The sequence below is a fragment of the Convolutriloba macropyga genome, chromosome 5 (genome assembly GCF_964194025.1).
Source record: "Convolutriloba macropyga chromosome 5, txConMacr16.3, whole genome shotgun sequence".
In the NCBI taxonomy this organism is placed as follows: Eukaryota; Metazoa; Xenacoelomorpha; order Acoela; family Convolutidae; genus Convolutriloba; species Convolutriloba macropyga.
In genome coordinates this window covers 23,248,732-23,270,731 of record NC_134472.1, presented here as the reverse complement: position 1 = coordinate 23,270,731, position 22,000 = coordinate 23,248,732, and the positions used below count along the sequence as shown (strand labels likewise).

General features: G+C 33.9%; 1 protein-coding gene across 1 annotated transcript in view; it reads right to left on the bottom strand.

The window, feature by feature from the left end:
• Positions 1 to 19,486, bottom strand: part of LOC142339885 (arrestin domain-containing protein 3-like) — an 88,606-nt gene extending 69,120 nt beyond the window's left edge. The window contains exon 1 of the mRNA XM_075390208.1: positions 19,402 to 19,486. The gene's annotated coding sequence lies outside the window, so the exon portion shown is untranslated. The remainder of the gene's footprint in view (positions 1 to 19,401) is intronic.
• Between the last annotated feature and the right edge of the window lie 2,514 nt (positions 19,487 to 22,000).

The window sequence follows — 22,000 nt, the reverse complement described above, 5'->3', positions numbered from 1 at the left end:
TTATGAGTGGTATCATTAGAAAGTTTGCCAAGCGTAAAGCTTCAAATTAAAAATATTTTATTCCGAGGAGTTGCGGATTTTTAATGATTTGTGTATTATAGCCTAACGTCCGTTGTTTGTTGACATTTTCGGTAATTTTTGCTTAAATTTTGATCAAATTTTGATAAAAAATGATAAAATTGTTAACAATAGTCCTATTTGTTTTACGTTTAAAGATTGAAGAGAGAAGGCGAACTGTTTGAAACCACTTTTATGACAAAGTTTTCAGCAAAATTTTTGAAAATTTAGCATTATTTTTTTAAACAAAAAATGCCATCAAACATGCAGATTTGGCCCACTTTATCAAGTTTCACCGGTGGTGCAGACAAAAAAATTGCTGACACAATCTGCCTCTACTCAGATATGGGCTATCAATTGTGACTCCTTTTCCTGAACAATTTCCGGAAATAATACTTTTGCAGTACCTAAACAATATTTATACAAAAAAGCGTATTTTAATTTTGTTATATTTAGTTTTTCGTTTGCCAAAAAATCATTACGAAAAGTTTTAGAACAGTTGCGGTTTTTAACAACCGAGCAGCGATAGCAAGGCAAGTTTCGGTCTCATTGCTGTTTTTTGCGATAAAAAAGGGTTCGCATTATAATCTGGCCCTGTCTTTTTTGATATATTTTTTATCATTTCTCTCAATCCAATTAATAGAAAGTCTTCTTCCAAGATCTAATGAAACAAAATTGTGTTTTATGAGTAAAGTTCATGGTTTTTATGTTTCCGACGAACTGTAATCCTTTGAGGAATTCTTAAAACTTTCAAGCATTTGGTGTTCTTTTGTAGTCTTAAGACTTAGTCAAGTTTATCAATTTTCTAATAGGGTATCTAATGAGCTATTAGAGAAATTTTATAATGCTTTTCAGTGGATAAATAACGATTTTTTGGTGATGTAACCTGATAAGTATCCAAAAATCAAGACATTTTTTGATAAAGTTTTTGATAAACTAATTCGACAACATTTTGTAATTTCTTTGTTCTAATATGAAACCGCAGTAGCAAGCTCGGTTCTGGTCCATTTGTAAAACTTTATAGTTGAAAAATTGTTCAGATTTCACTGGGGCGCTGTTTGTTTTTGTGAAATACTTTTGTTTTTCGATTTGTTTAGTCAGTTACAGAACAGGTTGATTTCAACCCACACCTCAATTATTTACAGTTCAAATTTACGCTAAAAAGAGACGCCAATGAAAATACGTAATATATACAACAAAAAACATATAGTTTTTTGGCTTTATCATTGTTTGCATAAAAATGTTCGAGAAATTTTGAGCTCTTCCTGTATTAAGTGTGAATAAGTAGTCTTTTGACATTGTCTCAATAGAGAATTGTACAATTTGTCTCCTAGGCAATAAAAACTAAAACCATTTAAAATTTTTTAGTTGAAAACGAGTGGTTGATATGATATAGAGTTTTCAAAATTTCTTTAAAAGTAGAATAATGGTTTTTTGAGATTTGTCAATTATGATCTTATTTTGACAAATTATAACCGTATTCTCATCATAGAGAGAGGTCTTATGGTCTTTAAATTCAATAATACAGCAGTTTAAGTGGTTGTTTTATCATTTAAGTAGTTGTTTTTTGACGTTCACACTACGTTGACACAATTGTTGGCGTTGATGTATATTTCAAATTTTTCTATTCATTTTTTTATCATTTTCAATCTTTGTTGTTTTTCTTTTGCTGTCTTGACCCATCAGCATATTGATAGCATATGATGACAAGTTGCATATCACTACTAGGCAGTTGAAATAAGGCGCAACTGAACAAATTCAATTTTTTACTGATTAGGTTTTGATCTTACAGGCTTCGACACCGTTTCGTCGCTAAAATGATGTATAATGATATCTATTTTCCCCCTTGTACACGTATGATATTCTGGATAAAGAAAAATCTCAGTGGTTTAAGTTGAAGATAAAAGTAAAGCCGTTGAATGATTTTAGTTGATAGCTAATAGTTTTCATGACATTAATTTTAATTGTTTTGAAAAAGTGTAAACGTATTTTCTGATATTGCCCTTTTGTGTTCTGTTTATTTGTAATTTATTCACAAAAAAGACAGTTTGCTTATCTTTTCCGGTCAAATGCAAGTCATTTGGCGTAATTAAAAGTTAAACTGACGCTATTTTGTCTTTTTCATTTAGTTTTCATTTTTTCAAATCATGAATATCAACAACAAAAAGCTTTCAACTAAAGTACAGTATATTGTTCAAGTTGTCACCGCCTATTGGACATGTAAATACTGGGCTTTGGTCAAGCGACTACAAAATATCAACAAATATTATGAACATCTCTATATGCAATTTTTTACGCAAACACAGTCTTAAATTTGAAAAACCATAGTGTTTTCGCTGAAATTTTTTGCATGTTTATTTGCCTTCAATTGTTTAGTCGTCCCTGTATATTTGCCCTCAATTATTTGCCCCTGTTTATTCGTCGCCAATTGAGCTCTGACTTGAAAGGTTAATGTCTGTAAAAAACAAAAAAAGCAAAAACGGTAACACTTTTTCTAATATAAAACAGCCTCTTATTATAATCCGAATATTTCATGAAATGCAGAATTCCACAATTGGAACAAACCAAATCTTGCTTTTCCTTCTCACCTAAAGAAACAACTAATAATTTAAAAAATTACAGTATTAGCTAAATTATCAAAAACGTGAGTTTATCAAAAACAAATGATGAGTTAAAAAACTACCAGGTATCAACTGAAAGCGTTAAATAGTTTCTTTAATAGCTCCCTAGCCAGCTAAAAGGACCATTGAATATTTACAATATTTACACTCAATCAGAAGATAAGAAATAAGACAAGAAATTTATCAAGAAGAACAACAGGTGCTGGCAAAACTCGAGAATATTACCGACACAAAATGGAGAAAGGCCGCCAAGTTGTTAGTTCCATAACACTTTCAATGGAGCCTTTCATTATCTGAAAGAGTTGGTTAAAACAACTCAGCAACTCTCTCTTTCATCTTTAAACTTAAAACGAATGAGACTATTTCTCAGAATTTTATCAATTTTTTTACCAACTAGATTGAAATTTTCAAGCAGATTGCAGAAAATACAAAAATGTGAACAAAACAACGGAAGTGAGCCTAACGTTCATAAAACTTTATTACTCCATAACTCCTCATAAGAAGTGAAATTCAAAAAAAAAACTTTTCAATTTGATATTCTACGCTTGAAGAGCTTTCTGATCCCACTCTGTGCGATAAATATATCGACCGCCGGAAATGGGGTCTAAAGTGGGTCGGAGCAACCATCATAAACTGTTAATCTTTACCAAGATAATAAAGCGTCAATAGCAGAATGGAACGGCTAACGAAGACAACCAAAACGAACCTCTTGGCCTAAAATTGTTAATCGCAACTGCATATGTTGGTAAATTTGAACACAACATTTAACAACAATTATAAAGAAAGAGGAAAAGAACATAAAAAATGCCTTCAACAAGCTACTATGCACCGCCTTCTACAGTTGTTTGAAACAAGCAGAAAAAATTATCCCAAATTTGTCAGCAAAAACATAAATTAAAGTATCTATTATTCTTCTTTACTGAAAGCACTAGAGAATTGTCATTTTCATTATGAAAAAAATGAGCGACATAACTAATTACAAACATAAGTAAACAGAATAAAACGTGAAAATATCAAAGGAAATTTACACAATGAGTTGAATTTTTGATTGATTATTCTGCAAAAATGAACATAAAAAGAGTGATTGGTAGCATTATAAAGTGCATAATCATTTCATCGAGGAATAAATTACATATTCTGTTACAGAAATAAGTCAGAGCCATCCCCCTTTGAAGATTTGCAAAAACCAGCACTCACGAAAACTTCAAAAATGCACAAAATTCAAATATAATGATTAAAGAAAAATTGAAAAAGAAATTCAACCTAAGAATGTAATTTTCAGAATTTTTTTTATAAAAAAGGTGTCACTTTTGTGCGCTCCTAATTTATGCGCTCCGAAGTTATTGAAAGCACTTATGTAACAAAGACTTGGACATATTAACATTAATTGATTAGTTGATACAATTTGTACCCCGGCGAGTCACTCAATTTAGAAGACAGCTAACTAGCCCAGCAAGGGTAAAAGAGAAGCTTACGATAGACAAGATTTTATCGGATCTTTTTCACTAGAGCTAGTAAATTAGACACCCCTTCATTTGTATAAATTTAAATTTTTGTATGCAAGTGAATCCTTATGTATGAACATGGGCGCTAGTGAAAATGGCAGACGTATCAAAATATAGAAATTTTATTGCTGGCCAATCACAATCGAGAAAATGGGAATATTGTTTTCTGATTGGCTGATTGCTCAACAAATTCTCCATGTTTTAAAATAGGATATGCGCGTTAACGTAAAAATGCTCAGAAATTGCGATAAGCCGAAAAAGCAAAATTATACTGTTTTTGGGGAAAACTGGTCTCACGTTCGGTTGTGATAGATTCATATCAAGTCCAACGGGCCGATGAGGCATGGCCATGGCCCGCGAGGCACGGCCAGATGCGGTAAAAATTATAATCTAGCATTAGGCTATGTCCAATTTAGGCTAATTGAACACTTAACAGTGCAGTGTTTTAAATTTCTCAACCAATCACATTCGTTGAAATTTCTACATTTTGGTACGTCTATTTGTTAAGACGTCACCATGAACATGCATGGCTAGGACTTCAAAAAATACTAGTAACAGAGCCAGGGTGTGATATTAACACGTGCACAGGGACAACGTACTGTGTAGTAGTAGAAATACTGGTTGTACACCTCCATACAATCAGAGACTGAGAAGACACTATTCTCTTTTATATAGAGAGAACTCTACTAACTGTAGTCAGCCTATTAGTTAGATACACCATGCCTATACTCTTGACTCCGGTGCTGTACTTTTTTACCACCGTAATAATTGAAGTTTATCTTCAGTGTTTTACAGAGTCGGTTAGTCTGAGAGATTTAGGTAAGACTACTTTGCGCGCAGAAATAAGTAGCCCTAGCTATTTATACCTTAAGGCTGTAAAAGGAGCCCACATCGAGTCTGCCTTAACTGCATATAATGTAAAAATAGTTAAAAACCTGCTGATACTGAAGTTTTTGGCGGCTATGAAAGGATCTGGGCTCTTTTCTATTTATGTCTCATATATAGCCAATCTGTTTGTATCCACCCGAAGTTCAATGTTTGCTGCTCGCCGACTCTTGTTATCCCGTACCTAATTCTAAGTGTGTACCAGTACTGGACCAGTATAAATGCAAGTCTTTCTGCAAAAATCAGTACTGATTCATTACAATATCAAGCGCATTAGTCAAATCAGGCCTGAATTAGCGATTCCCAGTGATTCGCCAGTGTAAATTAACTTTACAAAAAAAATCAATTGAGATGTCAAATTCCAAAAAAGTTTTAGAACGTGCCACGATTTTTGCATTTATTTTTGGTCACAATTCCGGGGTTCCATGAATTGATGCCACAGGCATACCAAACAGTAAGTTAGCACCCCGGGGGTGTCTTTTTCTCCACATCCGAACCGATTGAGGGCAGTATAGTTGTTCTGGGTCATTTTGTAGCCGTTTCAGGCCGCTTGGCCGGAATTTCACGAAATTTACTTTTCAGATATTTGTACTATCTCAAACGAAGCTGGTCAGTGCGAACTTCTTGATGAAGTGTGTTCTATACCTGAGTACCAGCTAATAAAAGAGCCACTCTTGTCATAAGTGAGTTAATCTATAGTCTAAGGCCATAAACTTACGAACGAGCAAAGAGTGACTGGTATTAAATGGGTCAACTTGCGCTCTGCTAGGTGACCGATATTTCCCGAACCACTTGTCAAAATATATATTCATAGACATTTTAAGATAAAGACGAACGTACGTCTGGCGAGTAAAAAAAAATGACATAGATCAAACTATGATTCAGAAACGATGAGGAATTGAAATTATACTGGCCCAGTACTGAAACGCACTTGGAGTTAGGTAGGAGATGATAACGATAATATGTCAGTATCAGAGGAAAATTGGAGGGATGTTGCTCCCGATTACCTAAGAAAGTAGTTTGAGAAAACTGTTCCTGTACAAGACAAATATCGAATTGATAAAACCCAAACATTATTCCACAGCTGCTTTCACTTTTTGCGGATTGTAATTTCTCACACAACGTTTATTCCAACTTTTTGGTGCATCACGATCCATCATATGCCATTTGTCTTTAACTGAACTTGTGTGTGTGTATAAGATATAAACAATAAACAATATGTTATTACATGTATAAGTGGGGGGTGCACATTGACTAGGGCGGAATAACAGAAAAGAGCCGGGATCTGCTGTTTTGACATTTTTTAAATTTTTTTGCAAATATGGTTGTCGATTTTTTTACACCAGGCTGGTTATTAATTTTTCTAAAGTGAGCTAAAATTATTTTTTGGGGGTTGCCGAAATTTCAGCTTTATAGCCCATGGGACAATATATAGCCCAAGATCAAGATTCAACTGCGATACTTTTTTCTCGAACATAGAAGTGAGAAGATAACAGCGTAGTGAGAAGATAACAGATAGCAGCCTAGAAGTGAGAAGATAACAGCGTATTTCCCTTTACGCTTTGCGATTATCTCTCAATACTGCTTGAATCGCCTATTATGATTTTTAAAAAATTAAATTTTGGAAAAAAACCAAACCAAGTATTTGACACAATACAGAGATTTTTCAGATGAATAGTTGTAACTTGTGCTTCTCTGATTCGATTCTTTTAAATTTGCAACTTTCTGAACTATGTTATTTTCTTAGTTGAGCTTTTATCCATTAACTTGCCTCATTGATTTTTTTTTCTGTTTTGAGAAAAAACCCAAGTTATTAGCCTAAATGTTGTGATAAAAGTCCAAAGTTTCAGGGATGAGCTTGCGAGGCATTGAGGCAAATGAACCTGATTCTAATGAATCTGCCGATGCAATCACAAATTAGGAAGACGCTATGAATGAAGGCGGGGAAGAGCTACCAAGCAAGCCTGCAATATCTGGATATTATGCAATCAGCGACCATGACACCAATCGCAAAAAGGACAACAAAAGAGCATGTTCCGTTCTGAGCCCACTGGAGGAGAAATTGCAAAGAGAACTTTCAGAAAATATCAGCAATCTATTGACAGATGACGTAAAGAAATGGTACCTCAATTGATTTCAGAGCAGAAAAATCAAAATCAAACCTCAGTTAAAGAAATGATGTCAGAAGATTTGACGGAAGTGAAGAAGGAGGTTAGGGAAGAAATATATAGTGAGATGCTTTAAGAGTTACAAAATTCGGAGTTGTCAACTAATTCGAAAACACTATCGGAAGCTAAATCGCTTGAAAGTTGCAACAAGAAGAATAATATAATGAGATTTGGAGTCAAAGAAGAGATGAAAATTAATGAAAGAGGACAAGGTATTCCGGAGGACGCTGAGACTTTAAAGAGAAGTTGTCGAGCTGGGAAATTTAAATGAAACCATTGTTCATGGAAGAGATGTATCAATTTCCCAAAAATTACCGAGCAAACGAGGAGGTAAGCCAATCCTTGCAAGATTTTCAGGAAGGGTGAAGAAGTTCGACATACTAAAAAAAGAAGGAAAATCTGGTGGAGAGTGAGGATTTAAAGAGTATTAGACTCTTTCATGACTTGACGCAGCCCCGTTCCAAATTCCTTAGTTTGGTGAAAAGTGTTGTTGGTATCAACACTGCGTGGACAAAGGAAGGTACAATATTCTACAAATGGAAAGACAAGTTGGCAATTAATTTTTTCGTTGATTGTTCGAAGGCGGAATTGCGTTCGGCTACAGCATGGAAGATGTTGAATGTTGTTTTCAAATCTCTCGTAAATAGCAACAAAATCGAGTATCATCGAAAAAATATCTGTCTACAAATTGCATCAACTTTCTAACTTAAAATGTCGGTTCTTTGCGTAAACATTTCATGGAACTGGAGGTTCTAGTATGTAGTCTCGAGTGACCACCATCTATAATATGTTCAACAAAAACATGGTTAAATGACGATGATGATAGCGCGTCATTCAAACTTAAGGGTCTTAAGACCATCATTTCTAAGCCGAGAGGTGCTACAGGAGGATGTGTGATGCTGCAATTTAGGAATGACATCTAACTTGTTAAAACCATTTCTTATGATATAATGGAATGCTTGTTGGTCCAACTGCAAGCATATGGAAGGAAGCTGGTTTTTTAAATGTTGAACCAACCACCTAGGAATAACAAAATTGAATTGCTGAAAATTTGGAAATAACACTTCTTGAGGAAAATTGCAACAGAAATCACAATTTGATTGTGTTCAGGGACATGAATATTACCCTTTCTAAATGCAAGAGCTTATCTTAAAGAAACTTGGATATCACAGCTACAAATCGATTTGTGATTGATAACTCTGAGGAGACGTACTATTCAAACGGATACGATTCTCTAATAGATCTTTATATTGTTAAAACTGCAAATTACTTCAGCTGTCAGACTTTTTTAAGTTCTTTTTTGGACCACTACTCAATTGGCCTGACTTTGCAGGTCCTATCCGATACATCCCATGAATTAGAGTCATATTATAGAGATACATCCATTCTTCACACAAATGTGGAGATAAATAGCTTTGTAAAGGATCTGGAAACAGAACAATATAAGGTATCATTTGACAACAATGCTAACACTATATGATAAGCTTCAAGAAAATTTTCGCTTGGTATTAGAGGTTTATGCCCGTTTAGTAACCATCCAAAATTCTGCCTGTAAAATCAAAAGAACCCTATAGTTGTCAAATTAGATTGTTAATCTTATAATAAAACGCAATAAAACACAAAAGATATGAAAAACGTCAAAATCCGATTCACACCAAAAAAGTTGAAACACCTTCGCTTTAGAGTTTAAAAAAGAAGTAAAAGCACCCAATTTTTCGAAATTGTTTTGGTGACTCGAGACAAACTCTTAAGCTTTTAAAGGAATTAAAGGGGAGGTATAAGACTAGTATTCCTATAGGAAGCAAAAAATGGACGGAATAGAAAACTCCGACCCACATGTCATTGCGGACACATTTAATGAGTATTTCGCCATGATTTGTGAGAAGATTCGAGCAAAATTTTTGTGATCTTCTCGCTTGTCTGAATGGATAATGAAAGTGACCGAAGTGTGTGGTTATATCCCACTAACGAAGTTGAAGTCCTCAATGTCATCAATTTTTTTGAATAGAAAGTGCTTTTTTGGCCTTTATGTTGTAAGCTGTCAATTGGTTAAGATTTGTCGGCATGTATTTGTGCTTAAATTGACAGTATTGATACATTTTTTAATTAAAAGCAGGGTTAAAGCGGGGCTCCAACTGAAAGTCTGGAGATTAACCTGATTGTTTGAACTGTCGTCCAATTTCATTACTTGTAGTTGGGAGTAAGATATTCAAAAAGATAATTCACAATAGAGTTTATGATTATCGGGAAACAATTGGCTTTATTCATGTTAGTCAGTACGGTTTCTGCAGGAAACAAAGTACCTTCGATGCTATTGAGTCATCTGTTGAAAAAATTAGGTTCTTTAGTCTTAATCAGGAGTCGCTCTCTGTTTTACTAGATCTTAAAACAGCCTTTGACCCCGTTGATCATTCAGTTCTTCTTAATAGTTTCCAATCATAAGGTTTGGGTGTCCTGTTTGAATTGAATGCAACGTTGTTTATAGAATTGACAGCACTGTATTAAAGTGAACGGGTTTTTTCGAGTTTCGAACTGGTTTCATGTGGTGTACCTCAAGGATCTATTCTTTGTTCTCTTTTATTTTTCGTCTGTGTTAACGATTTACCTAGCTTTTGTAGTGTCAGTGAAGTGTTTGTTCTTGCAGATGATACAAATATAAGTGGCATGGCCTGTGACTTGGCCTCTCTTGAGAAAAATTTCAGCTCCGTCAGTCAATGGTTGTTAAATATTAAACTATCTCATAATGAAAAAAAACAGTGTTCATCAACCACTAAGTTGCTTAAGTTTGGTGCCTTATCCCTTCAACCTTCTTTCTATGTTAGGTATCTTTGTATAAATATAGACAATAGGCTTAATTTGATTATCATATAATTTGCTTCTGTGCGCAAAAAGTTACGGGTGCTTTTTAGAAAAGTAAATAAGTTAAGACATTATGTTCTTAGGAAGCTTTTAATACCCTACTATCAAACAAATATCAAGCCACTCATTCAATATGGTTTGTTCATCTACGGATCAACGTCCAAATTTGCTGAAACCTCTTTTTAGTCTGCAAAATTAGATAATTAGACTGGTTTCTTTCACGAAAAACGACGACAGTGTCCAAAAATTCTTGGAGTCAAATAGCATCTTGACTCTTCATCAGTTTTATGCTTATGAACATCTTAAGTTTGTATTACGATTGGTTTCTGGTTTGCATTTAAATATTATTTATCAGCATAGGTCGCAGCTGCGTACAACAAGAAGGTCAGAGAAATGTCTGTCAATTGTTCAATAAAAAATACACTGTTTCAAAGACTATCTATTTCTTACAGAGGTGCCAAACTTTACAATTCATTAGTAGCTTATGATCTTCACTACCAACGAATACTATTGAATCAATCTAATTTCCAATGCTTTGTTCATAAAATACGGGATAATAACATATTAGGTAGCCGGGAACTTGTCGGTATTACTTTTGAATAGCAGCAGCTCAGAACTCAATATTAATTTGTTGCGTCGCTAGCTTTGCTAGTGCCGAGGTTTCAGTTCTGGAGTCAAGGTGCCAAATTGTCGAGTGTAAAATATGTTTTCGGACATGGGATTTTTTAATTAAAAAAACAGTTTATTTTTTTAATTTTTATTTTACAAATTTTCAACAAAGCGAGGCAGCGTTTGGTTCCTCCTACTGGTTCCAAATGCGGGGTGTTTTCTCCTGTTGAATATATTTTTCATGTTTAAATTTAGTTTTGCTAATATGTTTCTTCAATTTCTTTCATTATCAAATTTTATTCCATCAATTGTTTATTATGATTAGTGCCCATACCTTGATAATCGCAAACGCTAGGTATTAGTATTTCATGAGGTTCCTTAGGGCAGAATTCTAGTGAGCATTATTGCTCCATTATCTGTCCTATCTGTGTGTGTTTATTTTTTGCTAATTATTTGATGTTAATACTTTTAATGAGAAAATAATTCTTCTTCTATTAAGTTGAGTGGTAACCGTAAAAACTAGTTTTTTAAACATATAGAATTATTTCTATCTATTTTCTATAATGATTGCAGCAAAAAGATTGCTAGGTTGGCTCTTGAAAGTCGCCAAATTAAAAAAGTACACGAAGACTAACAAACCCGCATAACAAAGGCAAAGAAAAATGTGAGCATTCACAAATCTGAGCATCTTGAAGAGATTACTCTAAGAAAATGGACTAAACTCTGAATAGGAAAACTAATGATTTAGATGCGATAGTTATGAGAATATGTGCCTGCGGTATTTAGTTACAAAAATATATACCCAATTTACACAATTAAATACATGACATTTCGGATAGAGGACATAAAATTTAGTCAGAGCAATTTGCAAATTGTGATGACTGCAAAAACCACTCACAATTATCCTCCTCCTCAAACTCCCGCGTAGATATCACCAAAATTTAACTAACATTTTCAATTTGTGTCTTCTCCTATGTAAAGTATTAAAATTTCGTTTTAGAGCAAACTCTCCTCTAGCAATCTGTCAATGGAAATTAGCAGCACCATTGGTGTGGACAATTTCTTCAGAAACCAGACATCAAATACAAGAAATGAAACAACAGTAATGAGTAACTATACAAATAGAAATAGACTAGTTCCAGTTTGAAAACTGAAACGTTCACTCAAAAAGATACGCTGCTTTAAAATCAGCTGGCGTATCAACAGTAAGATAGCATAAGGATTCGATCAAAGGCAATAAAACTAAGATATCAAACAGGACATAAATGTTAGCCAGAACAAAGACCATTTTTATTTGTTTGTTATTTTATGCTCTGCGATCTTTTTCAAGTGATCGCGCGTATATTTTATTTTATCAAGGCAATTCTGCGTTCAATTTCTACAATGAATACGCGATCTCCACGAAGCGTAGGCATCCTAAGGTTTTTGTAATTTGAGCCCTTCTTACAAAAGGATTTGTTTTTAATTTCCAAGGCCAATATTCCTACTTCATTTTGAGAGAACGTCTTCAGATTTGACTGAAGATGGTGAGCTATTTTGATGATGGTCGTAATTTTCATAATGGTCGTTTTGAAAATGGTCGATAGCAATCAAAAACAATCATTTCCCATAATAATTTGAACGTTTTTGATCGGTCTGGTCAACAGGGGAAATTTTTAAGCCGTATCATAGAGAACCTAATCAACCGGCGCACTGACATAAAAAATCTCTTACATTGAAAAATATATTAAGTCCTGAGTCGTCAGTGTTGACTTCATTTGATCTTTAAAGCTGGGCACCCAAGAATCCATCACTTATTTTTTTAAAAAAAAAATTAACCTCAAAAACTGTATCAAAACATTGATGTAGTTGGAAGCAAGCTAAAACAAAATTGTCAAGCACAAGATAGAGAACGAGGCAAAACCTAAACGAATAGTTGAACAATAAAATGTACATCCAAGTTTAAAATTAGGTAAAAAACAGCATAACTCTCTTAATTTGAGAATCAAAGTGTCCTTGTTGTACAAAATCGAGTTAAATGTTGTTAACCGTGTTCCGCTGATCTCATTCTATGAAGACGCTAAATATAGTCCATATATTGACCGCAATAAAGTCAGTACATAGCCAAACACAACACAGTCTCTATAAAGAACCCAATATAGTCCGTGATTATTCACAATTATGCTATATCGGATTTGGAGTCTCACCCCCCCCCCCTTAGTTGCCAGTATACCACACCCCGTAGATAAGTGGTTATATAACGTATGGCAACCCCTCCCCCGTTACAGTAAAAACAGCACATTGCGCGTTTGGTATATTGTGTACACCGACTATTATTTTATGCTGATTAGAGCAAAATCAGGCCAACAATCGGAGAAAAAAAATACCATGATCATGCTCTATACTGACGTGAACCTAATATGAATCATATTAAAATCAGAGTCAAATTGCCATGAACCATAATATGATTCAGACTATGATTCAGGACTGAAGTACTCTGCGAGGTAAGTTCAGAATAGAAAAAAAAATCATATACTGTACAGATATTCAGAAGTACAAATTAAAAACTTCGAAGTTTACAGATTAAAATTAATTTTTCTTAAGTAAAAAAAAACAGTTGGTCTAAGTATCACTTTTTTGCTAAGTCCCTGCAAAATTGTCTTTCGGAAGAGTTTGTTTGGAATTTTGTGTCAGAAAAAGTTTTTCGCCATAAGAACGTTGCAAACAAGAGTCTAATTTTAACATTCGGGTGAAATCATAAAATTTCAGAACATAACAGAAATCAAAAAACAAAGTTTTTTTGGTTTTGAGGTCACCTGAGCAAAAAACTGATATTAGATTTTCTAGGTAAAAGCCAATATAGAAAGTAACAGAAAGGTTTTTTTGAGAAACTTTATAAGATGTTTGTCAGAAACATATCATTGAACGCACATATAAAAAAAATATATGCAATCGTTGCCCACCTCTTTTTTCAAAAGCTCATTTATTAAACAATAATGGTGATTACCCGTTCACTGAGAGAAATCCATCGTATTATATTAACAATTTCAACAGACTTCAAGTTTTCGCTCTCTATCTCACCAACCCCAATATCTTGGTTTTTTTCCCGACAAAACGAAGAAAAAAGCAAAACAATAATTTCATTAAAAAGAATTGTGCGATTATTAGAAGCTTCGCTGTTCATCTTGCTATACAATCGCTCCATTATTTTTAAAAATAATTATCATAACTTCACAGGGCTCTTTTTTTCTTTGCATTGCAGTTCACGAAGGTTTTCAATTTTTCATAAGTATATAGATAAAGAATTGCACAGTTCATTGTCAATCTTTCAAAAAAATCTATTGACAAAATTTAATAGGAATAGAGGAACAAAACTGTCAACTATTGCGGGAAGGTGCACCAGAAAAGTATATTTGTGAAATAGTTGACAACTTCTGAGTACAAACGTTGCTGAAGCTAAAAGATGGTTTATCCACAGGCACCTTCCAGCAGTTTAGCATCCATTGAAAAAGCATTTTGTATGCTGATTTTATTTTGTGTGTTCAATTATTTACCTACACTTATATTTTCGTCAGTTAAAAATAAACTTGTCCCTGCGAATTAAAGCAAAGAGTCAAAAAAGATTTTATGATAAATAACGGATCCCAGGTAGGAAGATTTTGACAACTGTGGTAGAGCAAAACACCATTTCTATTTCAGATCTCGCGAACGATTCAGAAAAACTTATTATTTTTCTAGCACTCTTTGCATACGTTATGGGTAGAGACACCTATCTCATAATTCACCCAAAGAAAAACACTATTCATTATTTAACTAAAATGTCCGTGGGTACACATGCATAAATAGATTGGTGATTATTCATGACTGCCTCAACAGACTTTAGTAGGAGCTAGGAAAAAAAGTCGTATTAGATTTGTGTAAGGCAGCCATCTAATATCATAAAGCATGAAACTAAATTGAATTGAAGAGACCGAAAAACGAAAAGGTAATTGGAGTAAATTTTCCTCAACTTCACTACCTTTTTTCCTTATTTAGCCAGCGAGGTTTTTGTTCAAAGATAATGTTACTTGTCTGTCGTTAGGCAACGTAAATTCTACATTTGTTTCTATATGGATGATTATCAACTGAGTTTTGTTATTGATCTGAACTGTCAGAGTTCAATGCACTATTATTTTGGAAGATCTAAAAACTGTCTCCAAACCATAAAGCATCCATTAAATCTCCTTCTTCCTGTGCAATATCAGTGGATCATCGGCGAGCATCGGCAATCATGCGTCTTTTTTGAGCATTCGCTCAAACACTTTATACGTCGAATCGGAGCCCGTCAAACTCTGCATCTGCCATCCACGAGTTTGTTTCCCAATATTATAGCTTCTCGATTGGCTGATCATCTTATTAAGGACTTTCATGTAAGTTTTTATAGTTGCCGAAGTTATCCTCTCCATTCCTCTTAGGAAACACATTTCCGCAGCTTCGACTATCGCTCTGTGACTTTTTGTAAGGGTTCATGATTCCTAGTCAAAAACAAGGAGAGGGAACGGCATCTCGATATCGGACAGAACACTTTTCATCGAAACGAAGGCTGATTTAGCAATTGTGATTCAAGTGGATAGGTTTTTGGTGCAGCATCTATCCGAAGTTATTTTTTTAAAGGAATCCACATTCTTGAGTTAGTCACCACTAATAGAGACTTCAAATTTTTTCCTCATCACTCATTTTAACGATTTTATTTTTCTTTGTCTTTATTTCCATTCGTATCAATTAGGATTTCAAAGAGTATGTTATGTTGAACTTTATCAAAAGCTTTATCAAAAGTCAACAAAACCGCAGTTAATTTCGTGTTTTATATCCAACATTTTTTGCAGAGCATTCTAATTAGAAGATTGGCGTTGAGGGTTCCTTTGTCAGGCATGAAAATGAACCGGTTCTTGTTGATTTCTGCGCGGACCATGATTTGCGTTCGTCGCACTAGCACATTCAAAGACTGTTTAGTTTTTTGCTCATTAGACTAATGCATCTGTGGTTTTTGCATTCCATTAATTTTTTGGAGACTTCGGCGGAAGAATGAAGATGGACGTTCTGATATTTATTGATATGGAACCTTCCTGCTACCATTGATTGGATATTGTTTTCTGGTCTTCGAAGCCAGGTCCTTTCAAGCCGTGAGATTGCCTTGGAAAGTTACTGTATCTTAGATACGTCCCCTATCCGCAACCAGGTTAGCTATGTATTCTTGCTAATAATTTCTTTCCGATAAAAAAGGTTTCTGTCCTTCGTTAGTCTTCAAGGCCACTGATCCGGGCGATGTTCCTCGATATTGCCAGTGAATTCTTGGACGCTTTTGCGGCTTTTTCTTGAAGTGTTGGCTACGAAGTTTTTGATTTCGTGATATTTCTGTCGAAAGTTTTCTCATTTCGCCGCTCGGCATGTTCTTTTAACTTTATTGTCGAATAAAGTGTACCTCAAAGTTCTTATCGGTACACGCTTATATTTCTCTAATTTCTTCGTTCATCACGGAAAAGTTTGTTTTGACAACTAGTAAACAGTTCACAAACATATGACTCAAGAAGCATTTTATAAAAAAATCACTTAATCACTCCTGGTATCATTCTTTTCAGAAGAATTTTGAGAGAAAATTTTGCAGCCTACAATTGATTTTGATGAGAACAGAAAGTGGAAGTATACGATGAACATTAAATGCTCAGCGTATTATCTACAGTAACAGAGAGGTGGTTTTACAATCTTGATTTCGTAGACAAAAAGCCGATTCAGACTATCCTAGTTCCTCTACCTTAAAAAATGCTTAAATTTCAACTTAGAGTCGACTTATCTGCATCATATTTCGTTCTTTCTCATAGATTGATTTCCTGAATGAAGAACTATGTGATATTCCGGTTTGCTATGAAGAAATCAAGAGGTTCTTGGTTTCTCAGGTTCAACGACAAACTAATCGATTTTTTCAGGCGATCACAGCAATCAGGCCACAAATTAAAAAATACAATCCGCAAACTGTTCTTGACTACTGGCAACTATGATTTTCAAGATGGAAGTGCAATTGACAAAAAGAATGATAGACGAAAAATTTATTTTGATTGAACAATATTTTATGTTGAATTGAAAAAAAAGGAGAATACCGATAGAACATCTTTGCAGTACGCCAGGTAAAAGTTGCTCAACATTTATCGGAAGTCTACCAAGAAGTACTTGATCAGAGCAGGATACTAAAAGTTGCCCTAGAATACCCAAATCAGAGCAACATCCAAAATTTGTCAGTTCAAGACATTAAAAATCTGCTTGAGAATGATTGCGTGGGCTTTTGGAATTTGTAGAGGGCTTGAACTGCAACAGTTAAATGTCAGTACAGTTCTTCGTTGTAAGCACCCTGCTTCCAAACGACTATGTCGAGGCCTACCTAACGTCATTGACAATATCCATCACTACCTATAAATGAGCTTTGGTTGATTAACCGATTATATAACTGCGAATTACATGTTTCCCTTTCTTGGTCCTCATCCTTCTCTGGTTGCAATAAACTGGGTTTTCTATTTGATAACCGCTGAAAAAAAGCAGATTTTAACATTATAGGTCACATGCGTTCTTGCGATCAGTTTAAACTGAGAAGTGCCGGCTTCGATTAGTTTATCTTTTTCTAACTTGTTCTCAGTTCAGTTGAACAGAGAACCTTGTTTGTACGTATAAAGTAATTTCTCTCTAGCCATAGCTGCTGGCTTTGATTATGGTCAAAGTATTTTAGCAGCACAGATAATTACAGAATCTAATCTGATTTCGAAACGGTCTAGTATCTTAATTACAATTACTATAATGATTTACGAATCGTAGAGCCTTCATTGTCTACAAAAATTTTTCTCTGCTCAGACTTATCAGTCATAATACGAGTTATTGGCGTATGATTCTGTGATGAGAGTTTTTGTATCACTTACGGCTTATTTGCGGAGGCGGCCCATTATGCCCATTTTAAGAGACTTTTGCTCGTTTTCCTAAAAATCAATCGAAAACAGTAGAAACGACAGTTTTTTTTTAAAAAATATTTTTAATCTGGAATATTGTAAAATAAAATCTTAAAGCTAAAAATTTTCAATTTCCTGCTAAGGCAAACTTGAAGATACAGCCGTGGATATTAAATTTCAGCAAAAGCTCTTTTATCGGTTTCACCACGATAACAGTACTTGCTTTTGAACTCTTTTGAGAGACAATAGTTTTGTTCGGGGAAAAATTGACTTCCAAGTCCCTTTTTCAGTTCAGCGGCTCTTGTTTGGCTAAACTTGCGCAAGTTAATTTTTAGTTCTGTCATATAACAAGGCTGCCTGACTTGATAAGAAAAAAGAACTTAATCTTTCAAGACAATACTCAATACTGAAACCCGTTACTAATGAAACTTAAAAAAAACTACAACGTTAAAAACAGTAATTGCTCTTTTTTTTACCAGAAATTGTTTCGTTTTCCCTGATAAAAACTCACTTAAAGCATTCAGATAACCAACTTATTATACAGCACAAAATAGTTTTCTTCAAAAAAAACAACCATTAATAGACCATTAGCCAGTTGGTTGAGAATTAATTCTGAAGGCTCCATCTCACTTCATTTGAAATTATTCGTCCCTCTGTCGGTGTCTATTAGTTGTCCATTTACTATAGCGTGTCCCATAAAGTTGAATTAAGCAAACGTTTCAAAAGCCACTGGACGGATTTCAAGGTTCAAAGTTCAATTTTGAAACATGAAGAAAAAATTTATGTGAAAGCTTGATGAACGTTGACATTCAAATGACCACATTGATGCTCAATTGCCTGTTTTTGGCGTTTTCGAACGTTCGCTTTTTTCAACTTTATGGGACAGACTATATAATATTTATTAAAACGCTTCTGCTTCAAAATTTGGCTAAAAAATGTTGGATATTTTGTCTTCAACCGCTGTTTTTTAACCGTTTTCAAAGTTAAAGATTATTATTAGATACAAGCAACTATTTGACAGAAACTTCAAAGAAACAGCTAATAACAACATCATCCAGTTTTTTATGTCCAATTTTTTTTCAAAGTGTAATTAAAGTCATCAGGGGTTTATATGGCCCTACTGTTACTAAAACTTGCAGCCTTTGTACCTTTATACTTCGCATCGGACCAGATGTGCGTTTGGGTTTCCGGTGAACTGATGTCATTCATGAAAACAGATTTACCAAAGCAGGTTATATTTCTGGTGCAAGATATGCAGTCTAAAATTTGTCCGCAAAAACTGTGACGAAACCTTGGTGGAAGAATGAAAATTTGCAGATTTTTTTTTACTTGAATATAATTGGGTGGGGCGTTTAACAGCTAACAATTGATTGTTTTTTATCTAATTGTATGGAAAAACAGAATGAAGCAATTGAAACACGAATTACACATTTTGTTTGTTCCGGTGTTCCAACAATTCGCCCAAAAAGCGTGTGACCCAGTTTATTCAATAATTGTTCATCTCAAACGATCTTTTTCTTTAATTCTTCTTTCAAGATACTGCTATTGAAAAAATTGCTAGTGATCTTAACGTTTAGGAAACCCCGTAAATTTAGTGATGCTTTTACCCCGTAATATTAGAGTGCACTTCTAGTAAAGAAGCACAAAAACAGTTCAAATCATTGCAGACTAAACGGGTCTCATTTTCTAAGCGTCTGCCACACAAAGATATGCAACAAAATGTACTCAACCATTTGATTGAAGTTCTAACCATATTTTTCACAAACTTCTGTTGTGTGTCTGAACAGCTGCTGTTCATCTTCTTCAGCACGATTTACTTCCAAATATGTCAATTGTACAGGGCTATACGTCGATGTATTTATAAAACAAGGAGACTCGGTAATTTGAATTTCGACATAAAATTTCGATTCCGCTCATCCGCATTTTTGCCCCCCCCCCCCCCCCCCCAAAAAAAAAAAAAAAAAAAATTATTTTTCAAAAAAAATGTGTATGAACAAAAATATCGCCTCCAACGCAGAAAGCTCAGTGGAATAAAAAATGCCGCATTAGATTGATGAGATCAGGTATTATTAAGACAGCAACTTAAGATGAAAAAGAAAATCAAACAAAAATAACAACCAAAATTAATTTGATCCAAAAATTTATTTCCATTTTTTTACAATAAAAAAATATCAGCAAAGTCAAAATAGCGTCAGATAAAAATAAAACACAACAAAACAACTTGTATTTCAGAAGGAAAGAAATGGGACCACTCAAAAATAAAGCTCGGTAACAACTAGACAAAAAAGAACAAAAAAACAGCAAAAACAAAAAAATTGGCTTAAATTTTTGAAAACTAAAAATTTCAAAGTAATGGAAACCATCAGATAGCAATTGACAACATCCAACATTCTTATGATGACATAATTCTCTATAAGGCGAAATGGCCTGTATTCATTCGATTTTTTATGTCTGTCTTCAATTTTTTTCTGCGGTTACAAAAAGAACATCAAATGGAGACAACAAACGAAATTGTAATTAAAACTTGCGAGAGAACGCTGTCGAAGCCGTAAAGGCATACTTTGCGCTGAAAATATGGCCATTTGACCCTGTCTCGATTGCCAATAAAGTGGTATGAGAGCACTCGTTAATGAGAATAGGAAATAAGTAGACAAAATAAAAAAGAAAAAAGAGCAAAATAAGTGATACTTTTGTATTTTTCGAAAGCATATATATTCATAGTCATGAAAGCCATTAGTTATAATTAGTTATAATTAGTTATATAAACCATTAGTTATAATTAAATAAGCTCTTTTGTTCATCCAAAGGAAGCGCTTGAGACCTGTAATTATTCACAGTTGTCTTACGTCTACAAAAAGAGCGTCAAAATTAGACAAAAAGAAAAATTAGTTTTTTTGTGAATGAACTGCGTTGAAACCATCAAATTGATTTTAAAAAAACTTTTAAAAAATTACTTTTTGTGCACTTGCGTTTTTACCCGAAAAACAATTATGTCATATGTGACATGTAATAAACGCGACTAGGTAACAAATAGACAAAAGAACAAAAGTGAAATGATTTTTTTGGAAGCAACCGTTTTGAAAGTCATTAAAGCCGTATGCTATCTCCTCAAATCAGAATATAGGCTCGTTTACTCCTTGATAAAAACCAATGAGACCTGTCAAATTTCAGCAATTTTTATGCGAATAAAAAGAAAAAGTGAAAACGACACTTAAAGACAAATGTAAAAAAAATTCAATTAAGTTTATCAAGAACGGGTGTCGAAACCGTTAAAGGCATGATCCATAACTTTAATGATTTCTTTATGTTCACTTGTTCCTAATTTTGAACGCCAAATTTGTAATACATGAAGTTTCAATATTGTGATAATGTGACGAAAAGAGAAAGATACTTGATAAATGGGCCAAGTCCTAAATATTAAAAAAAATTGTGAAATCTAGTAGTATCAGAGCCAGAAAACCAAATCTTAACGCTTAAAAACGAAAAAAAATTATTCAGTGAAAATAAAATGAAGGACATGCACTCTTTTTTTGCTGCCACTATGCTACAAGTTGACCAAATTAGGAGAAAAATAGTCGTAAAGATCAATAATCCATTGTTTATTTAAAAAGCAAAATTGTTTAGAAGTCAAAACGGCCAAAATCGTCCGAGTAAAAGAACTAGCTAAATTCATTTGGAACTATTTATGAAGCCAATTAGACCAATCAACACAGAGTTTTGATTTGCACTGTGCTTTCTTTACTGAATATAAAAATATATAAAACAGACCGACATATTACAATCCGAACTATTTTTGGATTATATCAGTCCAAGACCGTACCAAAACAAGCCTTGCTATTGCTAATTGTTCATTAGGAACATGTAATGAATTCGGATATTGTAGATCAAGATAATTTGGTAGTTAAAAGATCAAAAATGAAAGCTGCGTTTTTGATAATCATAGAGCAAAAATAGAAAAAGAACGGCAAAATTTTATTTTCAGAATTTTCTAAGAAATTGGAAACAGAACTTTTATCTTTGCAGTTTAACAATATTGTGATAGTTGCTTTTGGCTGTGTACTTCCGGTAAATTTTATCAAAGGGGTCTAAAGCAGCCTATTTCGGGTAATTTTTGGGATGAAAAAGGCTGAATTTTGAAATATTTAGCCAAAATTTTGGCAAAAAAAGTTAAATAAAAAAATTAGCTGGCAGACTGTTGGACACTGGCCACCGTTGACGCGTTAGACGTACATCGGGATCAAAACAGAAAAAGAAAAAAAGAAGACATTGAAATTGACAACATTTTTCCTAAGTTTCAAAAATTGTTCTAATTCAGTGTGCAGTTAGATTGTGAACCAATAATTACTTCA